Here is a 14,029-nt window from a genome sequence, read left to right on the forward strand (position 1 = left end):
GAGGAGCCGCCCCAAGGTGCGGTGTCCCCCAACACCCCCGGGAGGAGCAGCCGGAGGGGATCTGGTTCCCCTCTTCTTCCATAGCCCCTGCGAGGAGCCGAGGGAGGGGGACCCTACCTGGCCTCCACCTCAGGGCATCTCTCACAGCGGAGGGGGGTGGGCTGGGGCAAACCCCCTCGCTCAGACCCTCCAGGGTGGGCTTTCTGCCCTTTCCCCTCCCTGGACCCAACGCGTATTTGCTTCTCAGCCTTAATGTTTGGGTTTCCAGGTCTGCACCAAGCCAGTGTCCCTGTGGGACCATACCAGGTTACCTGCTTTGGCCCCTGGAGCACAGCAGTGTCCTCGTGTCCCTCTGTTCCCGAGGTCTTCCCAATGGAGAAGGTGTAATGGATCACAGGTGAGGCAGCTGAGCTCCTCCCACCCACGAGTGGCTTGACCCACTGAGCAGCCTTAAAGGAAGAAAATTCGCTGTATGCTATATTTACAGTGTGAAAGAACAATTAAAGGAAGCTGCTTCAACAGTCTAAGTGGAGGAAGCACGATAGCTCGATAGTTATTGATCCGAGTGTGCTGCTTTGTTAGGGCTGGAGGAACCAAGCCTCCCTCGCCTGCTGCAGGGGAAATGGTGAGGAAAAATAAAAGAGAAAGTGCCCTGGTAAATTAAAACTCCTGGGGAAATTACACGGGAGGAAATGGAGGTGTATAAACAATTGTTGGTAGTATAGGAATCTGTGACAAGACCACTCTGCTGTTTCGCTGTCTAAGATAAAAAATGAATGTTCCCATCCATTTATACCATAAAGGTATTGAATTGGTGCTTATGCCTGTGAATGCAAGGAGGGAAACAGAGGAGAAAGAGGAATAGGAGGATTAACAGTTACTGCTAAACCTCCCTGGAAAACTGGTTCCATGTGCCCTGTTTGCCAAGTGTGGAGCTTACGCCCCTGGTTGCGATGAACACACAGCCAGAGAGATCAAAGGGCGTCCTGGGGTCCTCCGGGCAAGAGCTCAGTGGGGGACAATGGAGGTGTTTGGGCAAAGATGTTCTCCATCAGGACTGTTGTCTGGCATCGTGGTTCAACCACACGGTGACACCCCCAGCTCCGACCCGAGGGCCCCTGGTCTGGTGTTCGGCAGAGAGGTTTCCACCACTGGCACGGCTCAACAAAGTGCAAAGTGCTGTATGGGAACAAAAAATTACTCACCCCCTGGGCCATGGGGTGAGGCTGGAGCACACGGACCTCGTGCTGTGGGAGCACTCTCTGCATCCACACCGGCTGTGAGTGAGCCGGGCATCGGAGAGCTTTGCTTCCACAGCTTGAAACCTTTGGTCTCTCAAGGAGGTTTTTTGGCACTGCCATGTGCTGTTACATTTCAACAAGCAGGCCAGGGATTTCTGGAGCGAGTCCAGAGGAGGCCACCAAGTTGATCAGAGGGATGGAGGAAAGGCTGAGAGAGCTGGGATTGTTCAGCCTGGAGAAGAGGATTCAGGGTTACCTAATTGTGGCTTTCCAGTAACCTGCAGGGAACTTACAGGAAAGATGGGGCAAGACTGTTTACAAGAGCACATGCAAGAGTGACAGGACAAGGGGGAATGGTTCAAATTGAAGGAGAGTAGGTTTAGATTGGATACTAGGAAAAAAATTCCTCCCTGTGAGGTTGGTGAGGCCCTGGCACAGGTTGCCCAGAGAAGCTGTGGCTGCTCCATCCCTGGAAGTGTCCAAGGCCAGGTTGGATGGGGCTTGGAGCAACCTGGGCTAGTGGAAGGTGTCCCTGCCCAGGGCAGGGGGTTTGGAATGAGGTCCCCTTCCAACTCAAACCAGCCTGTGATTCTATGACTCCCTCTTTCAGTTAGTAATAATAGCATATAAACATATTTTTTATATTTTCTTTTCAAGGCTGCACACCGGTTTGGTTGATATGAGTTCGGTTTGGGTGAAGAGGCTGGATATTTCCGGCACTTCATAAAACCAGGACGCTGCTCAGCACCTCACAGGACCTTGGCAGTTGTCCCCGGCACAGCATGAACAACAAACTCTGGCAGTGCCATGAGCAGCGCTGTGGAGTGTCTCCCACACCAGCCTAGCAACCAGCTCAGGACAAGTGTGGCAGGATCAGTTCCAAATGTCGACTGGGCAAAGGGGCTCCTTGCAAGCAGGATGATTAAAGGCAGTAACTGCAGGGTGCTGTGGTTTACTCCTCATCATTGTGAAGCGTCGTGTCAGTGCAACTCAACCTGTGCCTTAAACTGCAGGTTTTGGCGCCTGTGGGAGTGTTTGGAATCACAGAATCACGGAATGTGCTGAGTTGGAAGGGACCCACAAGGATCGTGGAGTCCGACTCCAGGCCCTGCACAGGACCATCCCCAAGAGTCACACCATGTGCCTGAGAGTATTGTCCGAACAATTCTTGGATTCTGGCAGCCTTGGTGCTGTGACCACTGCCCTGGGGAGCCTGTTCAGTGCCCAGCCACCCTACCTACCTACCCTACCTACATACCCAACCTACTCCTCCCCTGACACAACTTCAGGCCATTCCCTGGGATCCTGTCACTGGTCGTGCAGAGAAGAGATCAGTGCCTGCCCCTGCTCTGTCCCTCACGAGGAAGTTGTGCCATCACTCACGTGGAGGTGGGAGCTGCTGCCCTGTGGCATGAGGTGGGTGCCAGGTGCGCGATTCCAAGCAGGATGGAGAGAGACAGGATGATAACACGATAAGCAACTCAATTAAGCACTGTGGAGCCTGAACAGATAATCATGGGCCTCGCTGCACCCTCAAGCATGAGGAATTGTGTCTCTTTTTAAGTGGGGGGAAGCAAAGCTCTCAAAAACCTGCCCGAGTGTTTACATCAATTTCCTGGTGATTGGTGAGGAGGGACCCGGCGCACTTGATCAAAGCAGGTGGCGCTGGTGCCTGCAGTGTGTGCCAGTAATGGGAGCTGCGAGAATCTCTTTTTTTTTCACCCTGGCACACTGTGGTTTTTAACCCAGGCTCTCTCCTTTCCCTGTGCAAGACAGCCACAAGCACAGGTAAGGCAAGTGCAGGGACGTGTAGCACTAGTCCTGCCTGAACCCTGGTCATTCAGCCTTCCCGCTGCAGGCGTGGACTATTTGGATGCCTTCAGGAAGAGGGTGCTTCTCTCTGCTGTCTCCATTTCCCACACTAATCGTCATTGGCAGAGGTAGCATTTTTATTGTCTAATCACAGCATGTGCGGCGTTTTATTTGGAGCCTGAAATTCACCCCCCTGACAGGCAGAGAAGCCAAAATGCACGGGGGTGACATTCAGACTGTACTGGGGGGGCTTATACCCCGCCTGGGGATGGATTTCACCACACTTGCATAAAGATGCTGTTACACCCACTGCAAAATGTTTGTCTTGCATAACATTACCCTGTCTCCCGTTACAGAACTTATCCAACATATTTAGGGAGTTTAATCATTGGCTGCTGAAACAGACGGGACCCGAGTGCCTCGGCGCGAGTGAGTTTCAGAAATCCCCTGCCAGATCCGAACTTGTCAGCGCCGGCGAAGTGACACGAGTCAGCCCAGCGCTGTCATTTTCCAGCGGGTACATTCAGCACATCCTCCTCGACACCCAGTACACCAGCTTTTCCAGACGCATCCCTGTTGTTTTATCAGCCCTTGGAACACGGCGCGAAGTGCCGGTGGTTGTCCTACAAGTGACCTGCGGCAGCACACCCTGGGATGAATCGTTAATGCTTTCACAGGCCCAGACACAACAGGCAGAGAATACTCTCATTTTTGTAACTAATTCCATAAAATGAAGAACTGGTGTAAAACTGGCCGCGTTTCCAGAGGTGCTGAGACAGGCTGCTGGGCTTTGGGGGCATCACAGGACCCACGGGGGAAAAAACTGTGCTTTCATAAGCTGACGCTTTGTGGGGCCGCCCTTCCTTCTGCGTAGATGGGGAACACTTAGGAATTGCTCTCCTCTGATCAGCTTCCTCACAGAGTTTTCCAGCTGAGTCCTGACCATCCCTAAGGATGGAAGGCTGTGTGGTGGGGCAGGGCAAAGGTGATGCAACAGTCAGGTTTTGTGTGTGGGGCAGCAAAATAAAAAGCAGTGTTTCTGGCCTCAGCAGTCTCCTCTCCTGGCTGCAGGCTGCCTACCCCACACACGCACACTGCTCACCAAATTCCAGCTTCCCTCAGCACTTTGAGCTTGCAGCCCAGTTTCGTTCCGTCAGCTGTATTATTAATCAGCGGGCTGCAAATTATGTTGCCGTAGCCCACGTGCTTTTTATATTTTAAACTGAAAACGGAATAAATTGGTGCGTAGTAAACAAAATCCCAGCGTTCCGGGAGCGGCGCACAACTGGCACGGCCGAGCAAGGGGAGCTGTGGGGCATCGGGGGCCAGGACAGATGGGAGCCCACGGAGGATGACCTCATCCAGGCTGGACCCCCTCGTCAGCAGATTGAGGTAATCAGTGGAGTGATTGTCCAGACAGGCTCTCTATGGATCCCAGAGTAGCAAACACACCACTGAGATTGTCCCTCTCCTGCTTCTCACCCAAGGTCCCACTTGTTCTGTTCAAATGGAATGGAAAAACCCAAACAGCCCAACCCCCTGCCACTTCAAGAAAGACCTTGAAGGGCTGGAGCGTGTCTGGGGAAGGGAACGGAGCTGGGGAAGGGTCTGGAGCAGCAGGAGCAGCTGAGGGAGCTGGGGGGGCTCATCCTGGAGACAAGGAGGCTCAGGGGAGACCTTCTGGCTCTGCAACTCCCTGAGAGGGGGGGGGAGTTGGACTCTGCTCCCGGGGAACAAGGCACAGGCGGAGAGGAAATGGCCTCAAGTTGTGCCAGGGGAGGCTCAGGTTGTATATTGGGAAAATTTCTCCATGGAAAGAGTGGTCAGGCATTGGCACAGGCTGCCCGGGGCAGTGGTGGAGTCCCTGTCCCTGCAGGGATTTAAAAGCCCTGTGGATGTGGCACTTGGGGACACGGGTTAGAGGTGGTCTTGGCAGTGCTGGGGGAATGGTTGGACTTGGTCTCAGAGGGCTTTTCCAACCTGAATGATTCTGTGTTCCTGTGATTTCAGCTCAGCTGAGCAGCCGCACGGAACTACCCGGAGAGCTGGGTACAGCATGTGCCCAAACTGTACTAAGTGAACAGCTCTCTAAACAGAGGCTGAAAAGAAAACTGAAAGGACAGTATAAAATATTTAAAAAGCTCCTTTGACTTCCTAACATTTCTTGGAGAAAAAAGGACGCAGAGAAATACCAACAGAGGAGAGGCTGATCGATGGTTGGACCAGGACTAGCCTCCCATGTCCATGTTTCCCTTTCAAACCTTTGTGAAGGTCACTTTATATTTCTAGCATGCAGAATAAAAATACCATTTAATAATGCATATACTTTCCCTTCCTTTCCTTCCTAAGATTGCATTGCTTAGCAGAGCTCCAGTGCAGCCTCAGTGGTGGTTTACACACTGGTGTAAGGCACCACTGGAGTGGTCCTTTTGCATTAGCTCTGGATTAGTCACTCCTCTGAAATTACTCTGCCTTTGCACTGATGCCATCAGGAAAAGATGAATTCTCCAGGGGAGTGTGTGACAGTAATGTTTGATCAACTGCCCCAGAGTAGTATTAATGTACAAAAATAAAGTGGAAATTAAAAACAGCAGGACAGGAAAGTGCTGTGAGTGTCAGTCTGGGGAAATGAAACCACTCTGTCTCGCCGTGTGCGCCATTCAATCCTTCATGCACGCTCTGATTTCTCCCCAAAGTGTTATAAATCAAATCAATGCTTAAATATTGGTGTCTACTAAGCAGCTGGGAAGGTAAATCCTGGCTGGTGGGGACACGTGCATGGAATGGAGCAGCCCCCCACACCTGCACCCATCACGTTGTGATGCTGCACCACCAGTGCTGGTGCACATTGCCCTTCCCCTTCCCACTGCACCTGAGGGCATCACAACCAAACACAGGCTCTTTGGTGCAGGCATCACACCTTCCTCTTTCTCCCTTACCTTTAGAACCCCAAAGAGAGGTCAAGGGTGTGAGTTCATGTCCCAGAAGGAATGAGCTGCTCCTGCAGCCGTGGCTCTGCTTCATTCTGGTGTAGCAAAGCTGGCTGTGCATGAAGCAGGTTGTTTGCCCTGCTCACAGCAGGGGTGAGACCCTGGCTCCAGGCACAGGCCATTGCTGAGCACCAGGACATCAGCCAAGGCACACCAGTGAGTTGTCCACCGGGGAAACAGCCCATAACAGGGCCTGCCTCTTGGAAATGGGTATGCTTCAAAGGAGGAGACGTCAGAGCACGAAATCTGTCAGGCACAAGTGAAGTATTACCCTCAGCCCTGCCAGCAAATCCAGTGCTCTGCGAGGAATGGAGGGTTACCTGGAAGAAGAAGGGTTGGAGATGCTTTGGAGCTATGCTAAATCCAGGGCTGGATAATGTGGCAGAGGATGGTGTGGAGCAGCTGGTGCAAAGAACAGTGGAGTGCTGAGCAGATGTGATGTCCAGACATGGAGCTCCTGGGATTGGGTCTGTGTGGCGAAGGCAGTGCCAGCAGCACATCCCACCTACTTCCTATTTTTTGCAAGTGCTTGTTCCCCATCTTGAGCCCACACAGCCCATCCCTGCTGCTCTCCTCCCTGTCCCCACAGCTGCACCCAGGCCTCAGCACCCTCCTGGTGTCCTGAAATAAGCCTATTCTCTCCTTCCTCTATCTTCCTGCATCCCATTTGATTTAATGCAGGTGTCAGAGCACCCACCCACCACCAAAATGGGGCAAGAGCAGTGACCACTGCCATTCACCAGCTGTGAGGGATCCCAGCCTGCTCCTTCCACCTCACTGGCAGCAAAACTAGTCAAGAGCAAAGCTTTTGATTTCCCAAACTGTCACCAACTTGGCACCGACTTCCTTGAAGGTTTCCTTTTTCCTTCTGTTTTATTAAACTGACCTAAAACTGCCAAGGCAAAGAAAAAAGATGAAGTCTCTCTCGTGTCGTAGGCAGCCACCTCTGTAAATCCTTGGGAATGAGCTGGTCGAAGCACCCTGGCACGGGAGGGGGATGCTGCTGGAGCAGCCATTCTCTGCCCACCCACATTTCCCACTGTTTTTCACCTCATGCTGTTATTTTTTACGTGCACTATAACACTGAGAACATCCAGGAGCGGAGGCAGGAGACCCCTGCAATGACGTGACTTCCAGCTCCGTGTGCTGGGGGCTCCAGGGAAGGCCTCAGAGAGCCCAGATTTTGCCACGGTGCTTCCCCGTTCCTGTCCCACCCCAGAGACAGTTTCCTGGTGCTGGCAGCAGTGTGCCATCCCTTTCCCTGCCCAGCCTCCTTCCCCACTGGCCACACAAGCCATTTATCATTCATAAAGGTCCTAATTAAAAGCACAGCCTCTGTCTGCTCATAACCCCCCCGGTGTTGTTGTTCTAGCCACAGACACCAAAGCTATACTGGGCAAGGGGAGCCCAAGCACCCCAGGAGGGCACCACACAGGGTCTGCAGCACCACAATTTTGGATACAGGTGCCTGGATCAGCTGCATTCCTCGTTGTACCCACAGCAGAAATCCAGCCACAAGAAAGAAAACAAACAGAATTTATTCAAAGCTGGTGTTGGTTTTTTTTTCCCAAAAGCAGATGGCTTTCTTTTGCAATGGCTGTCCCCAGCATGCCAAATCCAGGTGATGCCCAGATTAAACACCACCACTGCTGTTCCCCCAGCCTTTGGAGCAAATTCTTTGCAATACCTGGATCCCAGCTTAGCTTTAACAAAGGAACTATCCCAGGAAAAACTCACCTGCTCACCTGGGTATTCATGTGCTTTCCCAGCTCCCAGCATTTGCATTCCTGTTCCTTTGCAGGACCCAGCCTGCAGAAAACAAGCAGCCAGGCTATCCCTTGCATGGACTTCCTTAAAGCTTTGCTGCAAATTACCTGGGATAAGCATGGGAAGCTGAAGAGAAATAAAAATGGGAGTTAGTCATGGTCTTCCTATTTATTCATAGATTATTTTACCCATTAATTAAAAGGGAGCAGGCTTCAGAATGGGAACTGCTTCCCCGAGGTCCCAATTAAGTGGGATGGCTCAGTGGGTGTCCAAGGGACTGGGCTAGGATGGAGGGATTGATGGATGGTAACAATGAAGGAGCTGTTTGAACATGTGCAAGCGAAGTTCTCCAGTGACCTTCAGCAGCCTGGTTTGGGAAGGCTGTGCTGTCTGTGCCAGGAGATGTTATCTCCTCCGAGACCAGCCCAGCTGAGGCATCCTCCAGCCTTTTGTGCTCTAGATCAAACACCTTGGGAATATTCCAACATGAGAAATCACCAAGGCCGAGTGCACAGCAAAATAATTCCCCCCCCTCTCCTCCCAAAGGCTGGCCATTATTTCTCTGCACTGCCTGCTCTAATTGAAGTGTTTTTAAGCTTAAAAACATGTTTTGGAAGCGATGGAAGTTGTCTGACATCCCAGCCTCTCGGATCCCATGACATACTGAAGCTGGTCAGTATTTATCTGCATTAGCCTTTTAATAGGGGGCCAACTTGAATTTACAACTCAGTCCCAAACACCCCGAAGCTGGGAATGCAAAGGAGCCAGCGCTGATGACAAACCCTTAGCAGAGAAGTCTCCTGGCCCAACACAGTTTATCCGGGAGCAGCACGTGGATGTCACACGGGGAGCACATTTGAGATAATGCTCAAGGTATTTTGGGAAATGAGCTTTTAATTAGTACTTGTGTGCCTTTTCTAGAGGCTCTTAAGCTGGGAGTTCACGAGGGCAAGGCTGGCAGCGACGCAGAGCTGCTCTCTTCCACCCCAAGCTGGGAAGATGGAAAATACCCTACACCTAATGTGCTTATGACAGCAGCATGGCTGTTTGGGGGAGAACAGCTCATAAGACACTTGTTTAGCCCAAAATTGCTCAAACTTTCCCTCTAACAGCACTTGCCTTATCACACAGTGGCTGCCATGCTCCACTGTGCCCTCAGCAACAGCCCATGGGCAAAGTGTAGAGTCCCAGAAGGGGATAATGTGTTTGTCCCAAACACCAACAGCCAGGTGGCTGTGGAGCCAACCAAGGACTGTTGGGAATAACATGCTGTGAGGAAGACCAGGATGTGGCTGGAGAAGGGGCCATATGGAGGAAGGGCAGCACTTTTACGTGACAAACATGCTTGTTCTGGCTCCTGGAGATCAGCACAGCGCAGCACAGTGCAGGGACAGAAATGGGGCAGAGAAACAGGCATGGACTCTAGGGGGATCCAGACCACCCAAGACACTCAAAGCCTCTGAACCATTTCCAGAAAGGTCTGAAAGAACAGACTGTGCATGAGAACTAATTGGCATAGAAAGTGAGAAACTTCTCTCCAGGGAGGGGAAAACTTACCCATAAAAGGTGTCCCTGTGAAGCCCGGGAAGCACTGCCCAGACCCTGGATATGCTGTCAGCTGGACCAACTCTAGCACCAGGACTGGTGATTTCTTTCCTTCCTTCTTTCTTTCTTTTCCTTTCCCTTTCACCCCACCCCTTTATCCAAAGCCACTGCCATGTGCTTATACTGGGAGCCCAGGGACTAACACACCGATTTCCAGGCCAGGTGTGTAATTTACTAATAAACCTTTGTGAGTTTTTGCACACCCTCTGACATTTGTCGTTCCTTTCTGCCATTCGAGCATCTACAAATCTTGGGAGCTCCCTTCCCCTTAGGAGTGGGACACCACACAGCCCCGGGATGGGATGTGGGAAGCAATGCTGTGGCTTGCTGGCACGTGGCAGCCAGCGGCACCACCGGAATCACAGGCTCCAGGGCACCACGGGAAAATTTGGCTGCTGATGAGGTGCTAACGACGGCAGAGCTGTGAGCCTGCCCTTCCCCACCAGCCAGGTCTCCCTCAGCCATATCGAGCCGGGCAAGTCTGGCAAGCCCTGGTCATCACTGGAGGTGTGCAGACAGGGTTTGAGCCCCAAAATCAGGCACGGTGCAGAGGGCAGGGCAGGGTAGCTGAGGATCTCCACTCCACTGTCCCCATCACCTCCTGCCTCACAGGTCCCTGGAGGTGGATTTTGCTGGAGGAGTTGCCCAAAAGGGACACAGGGACAACTGCTCACTCCCCCTGCCCACGACTCCAGGTGGGTTCCAGACACTGCTTTTGTGCCTGGAATAAGCCAACGAGCCCTGTGTCCTCACTGATCAGGGGGTCATAGTAGGAATGCCACTGCTGAGTGGGACGTGTGGACTGTTTCTCCCATCCTCTCCTTTCTTAGGTGGCTGCCTGCAAAGGTTTCACTGTCCTGGGGGGAAAGTTGATTTTAGGGCTCCACCTCTCAGCCTGCAGCTCCCATGCACGTGCTTTTCCTCTTGGTGATCCCAAGGAAAAGACAAGGAACTGTTTGACCTCACTGCGACATGGTTCATCCCTGGAAAAGGGTCTGGGTCAGCCAGGGCTGTTTCTGTGTGAGTCGAAGGAAGCAGCAGCCCCAGCTCACATGGACGTGCCTCAGAGCCCTGAAGGCTTTCCAGCTGCTGGTTTAACCTCTCCGGTGCTCCCAGGCTTGCAAGACATACCCAGCTGAAGAACAAAACCAGAACAACCAGCTGGGCCACGGGTGCCAACCAGAGCCTTTGGTCTCGAGGAGACTCCAGCCTCCAGAGTTTCTGCTGGAGCCAGTCCTTTCACAGCAAGTGGAGCCTGGGCAGGGCAGCAGCAGCAGCAGATGATGCTCGACCTCTGCCAGGCCAGAGGCAAAACCTGCTGTGGGCAGAGTCTTGGTGGCTCCAAGGAGGATTCATGAGGCTCCCCAGTAGAGCAATTCTCAAACCTCAGCATCGCTGTCACTAAAGGCCACAGTATCAACGACAAGGCATGAGGAGGGGGAGGAAGGCACTGCAGGATTTGAGAGACCTCTGTGTGAAGCAGATTAACCTGTAATCTGATGTTTTCAGCCAGGGAAATTTTATCCCGTCATCCGAGGAACCCCATGAGTTATTGGTGTATTGTCTATGTGTGCATTGTTCCTTCCACCATCTCAGATTAAACCCTGGCCTCAGCAAAGGACTGTAAAAGACAGGAAATGCTCCCATGGAAAAGATGAACAAGCTGAGAGGAGCTTTATGTCTGGGTGCTGCTGTTAATCAAGCTAGTTCACGTAAGCAAGCCATTCAAGTGATATTAGGCCCAGCAAGACTAAAGAAAATTAATTAAGGTTTTAGAGAATAAAGATTCCTTGAAATACAGGCCAGATTTCTGATGGCTGCTGTGGGCACATGAGGAGCCAAAAATCCGGAGAAACTGAGGGCCTGGAAGCCCAGGACACACTTGTGGGTCAGAGCACGGAGGATTTGGTGACCACAACAAGCAAGAAAGACCCTTAAGTGGCTGGATCTGGGAAAAAAAGTTTGATGCAATGGTGCACTGAAATGAAGTGGTTCAGCAGGAGACTTCTAAGCACCCTTTTTGTGGTCACTGAAAATTCGCTTGCCTGCATCTGAGGTCGGACAACAGGAATAATTAGGATTCACCATCTTGGTAAGAACCTCCCCTGCAGCCAGCACTGCCACTGCCACCTGGGGCCCCTCCCAGGCATCATCCCCCAGATGTGGGTGCAGAGAGAAGCCACAGTTTCAACCCTTTCCTCGCTGCTTTTGGGGTGAAAAAACACTTGGTAGATCTTTTGTATCACCCCCCACCAGGGTCAGATGATTGGAGATGAAGCCGGGGGAAAGCAAAGTATAAGAAGTGCTGCTTGAGCCATCTTTGTGACCTCCCTCTGCGCTCTTTGTGTCTTGAAGTGGTGTTTTGTAGAGGTGGAAAAAATAGGAATTACCTCCCCCAGCCACCAAGAGAAAAATTCCCTGCGTGGGCTCCCCATCCTTCATGCAAGGCAGCCTGGCTTCTCCCTGCACTACTGGGAAGCCTTGACCTCAGCCTTTGACTGGATGAAAACATCCCAGCTGAAGGCAGATGAAGGGAGATATTGAAACCAGCATCAAAACAGCTCATGGCAATGGCGAGCTGAGCAAAGCCTTCCAAAACCTGCATTTTAAGCTTGATCTGCTCCAAAAGTTGGCTTTACAAAGGCCTGCAGAACTGCATCCCCCCCCGCCTCTGCACTGCGTGCTTCCAGCTTTGAGCAAAAGGCTGTTCTGCTGCTTTCTTATGCTTCTGATAACATTTTGCAGACCACCTCTCCTGTGTTCTGTTTCCAGGTGAGCTTCCCAAGGCCGATAAAAAAATAAGTTATTATCAGGCTAAAAAACAACATCCAATGGAGCAAATCTGAAGTGCAGATGGGAGAAACACAGATGTGGCCACACATGGGGAAGAGCCCCAGCAGCAGCATCTACACAGGATGTGGAGGAAGGGAGTCACAGAGATAGTGAAATTTCTCACCTTCTCCTGTGTCCCATTTCTTCCCCACTTCTGGGCACAAGCACCCCAAAGCCCTAGTGAACCATTACCAGGAAAAGTGTCCAAACATGCAGAAAAACCCAGAGTCACAGAAAATCCAGGTCCTGTGTGCTCAGATAAGGATCCAAATCAAACAGTGCAAACTGCTGGTAACCGAACAACGCCGGTGGAAGATTCACTCTCGGCGTGGTGTCCTTGACCACGAGTTAGGTTTGTAATGCTTGGTCCTACAAATGGGGCCACCAAATCCCACGGAGCAAAGTGAGAAGGTAGATTCCTGACAATTTCTGCCAGCAGCATCCGTGTCTGAGGAGGCAAGGCAAGGAAGGAGAGCAGGACTGGCTTAGAGAAGAAGGAGAAATGTGGGGCCTGAGCTCGCACTAAGCAGCCTCCAAGGCCAGGCACGAGGACAAGAGATTTTTCTCATCCATGGCTGGATTTAAGCTGGATATTGGGGGAGGTTTTCCTTCTGTTAAGGCGGAAACATCGGGAATTCCTAAGTTGAAGGGGCAAAGGTGAAGCTGAGTGGTTTTAATGTGGAGCTTGACAAGTCAATGAGCAAAAAGCATCACTCCTTGGAAAGGGATTTGCCAGGTGAAAGCTCGGGGGACCACGGGAAGATGGCAGACAGGGATGAAGCACTTTGTGCTGCAGTCTTAACCATCAGCTTGCAGTGTGGCTGTGGGAGGTACTTCAGTGCCCTGACAACTCATCTTTCTTCTGTACAATAGGGATAATACTACTAAGCCATGCTTAGGAACCGCTCCAAACATTATCATTAAGGCATAACCACAAGAGAACCCCTCCTCGTTCATATTGCAGCACAAAATATTGATAACTTAAGTCAACTGTGGCAATTTGGCGGTGGGAAACGCTGAGGGTCTCGTGCAGGTGCTTGGCAGGGAGCTCAGCTCATCCCAAAGCAGGTAGAAGCCCCGTGAGCATGTCACAGGTGATGCAGCAGCCAAAGCATCTCAAAACCTCCAAACCTATCCCAAGGAGAGAAGGACAGCCACGGAGCCAGGCAGGGATGGAGGAGCCTCGGAGCTGGGTGCCCACCAGCACAGACATCCCTTCAATACTCTTATATTTTATTCATACACCCGGGTCCCACCGCACGGGCTCACTCCTTGCACGGGAGGCTGTTTAAATTTTAATTGGCACGTGCATGTAGGTTCATACCCAACCAGCTCCTGCCTGAGACGTTGCCATGGCACCTCCCAGCCTCTGCCCCAAAGCACCAGCGTTGAGCCCTGCCCGTGGAGCGTGGGGGGGGTTCACTCTGGGATTCACCAGCGCGGGCGAAACAGGCCATTTTTATGTTCATCAGCTTCTGAAGAATCAGTGAAATCGCTGCAGTTCTGCCTAATTACCCACTTCATTATCAGCGGGGGAAAGGAACGGTGAAACTCCAGCCATTTCCAAATTTCCCAGTTGCCTGGAGGGAAGAAGTGAGGAGCTCAAGTGGAGCTGGTTCACCAGGAGAGCGCTGGCGCTGGGTTTGGGATGTATCCTGTGACAAGACCTTCCAGCAATTCACTGCGGGGTTAACACTTCTGCAGCTGCTCATATACATATTCCCACATCCCATCCTCCTGGGTGCAGCCTGTGGGCAGGTCCCGGGGCTGTTTCCCAGTCGG

Source organism: Manacus vitellinus, unplaced genomic scaffold, assembly GCF_001715985.3.
Source record: "Manacus vitellinus isolate BGI_N305 unplaced genomic scaffold, ASM171598v3 scaffold_42_pilon, whole genome shotgun sequence".
NCBI lineage: Eukaryota > Metazoa > Chordata > Aves > Passeriformes > Pipridae > Manacus > Manacus vitellinus.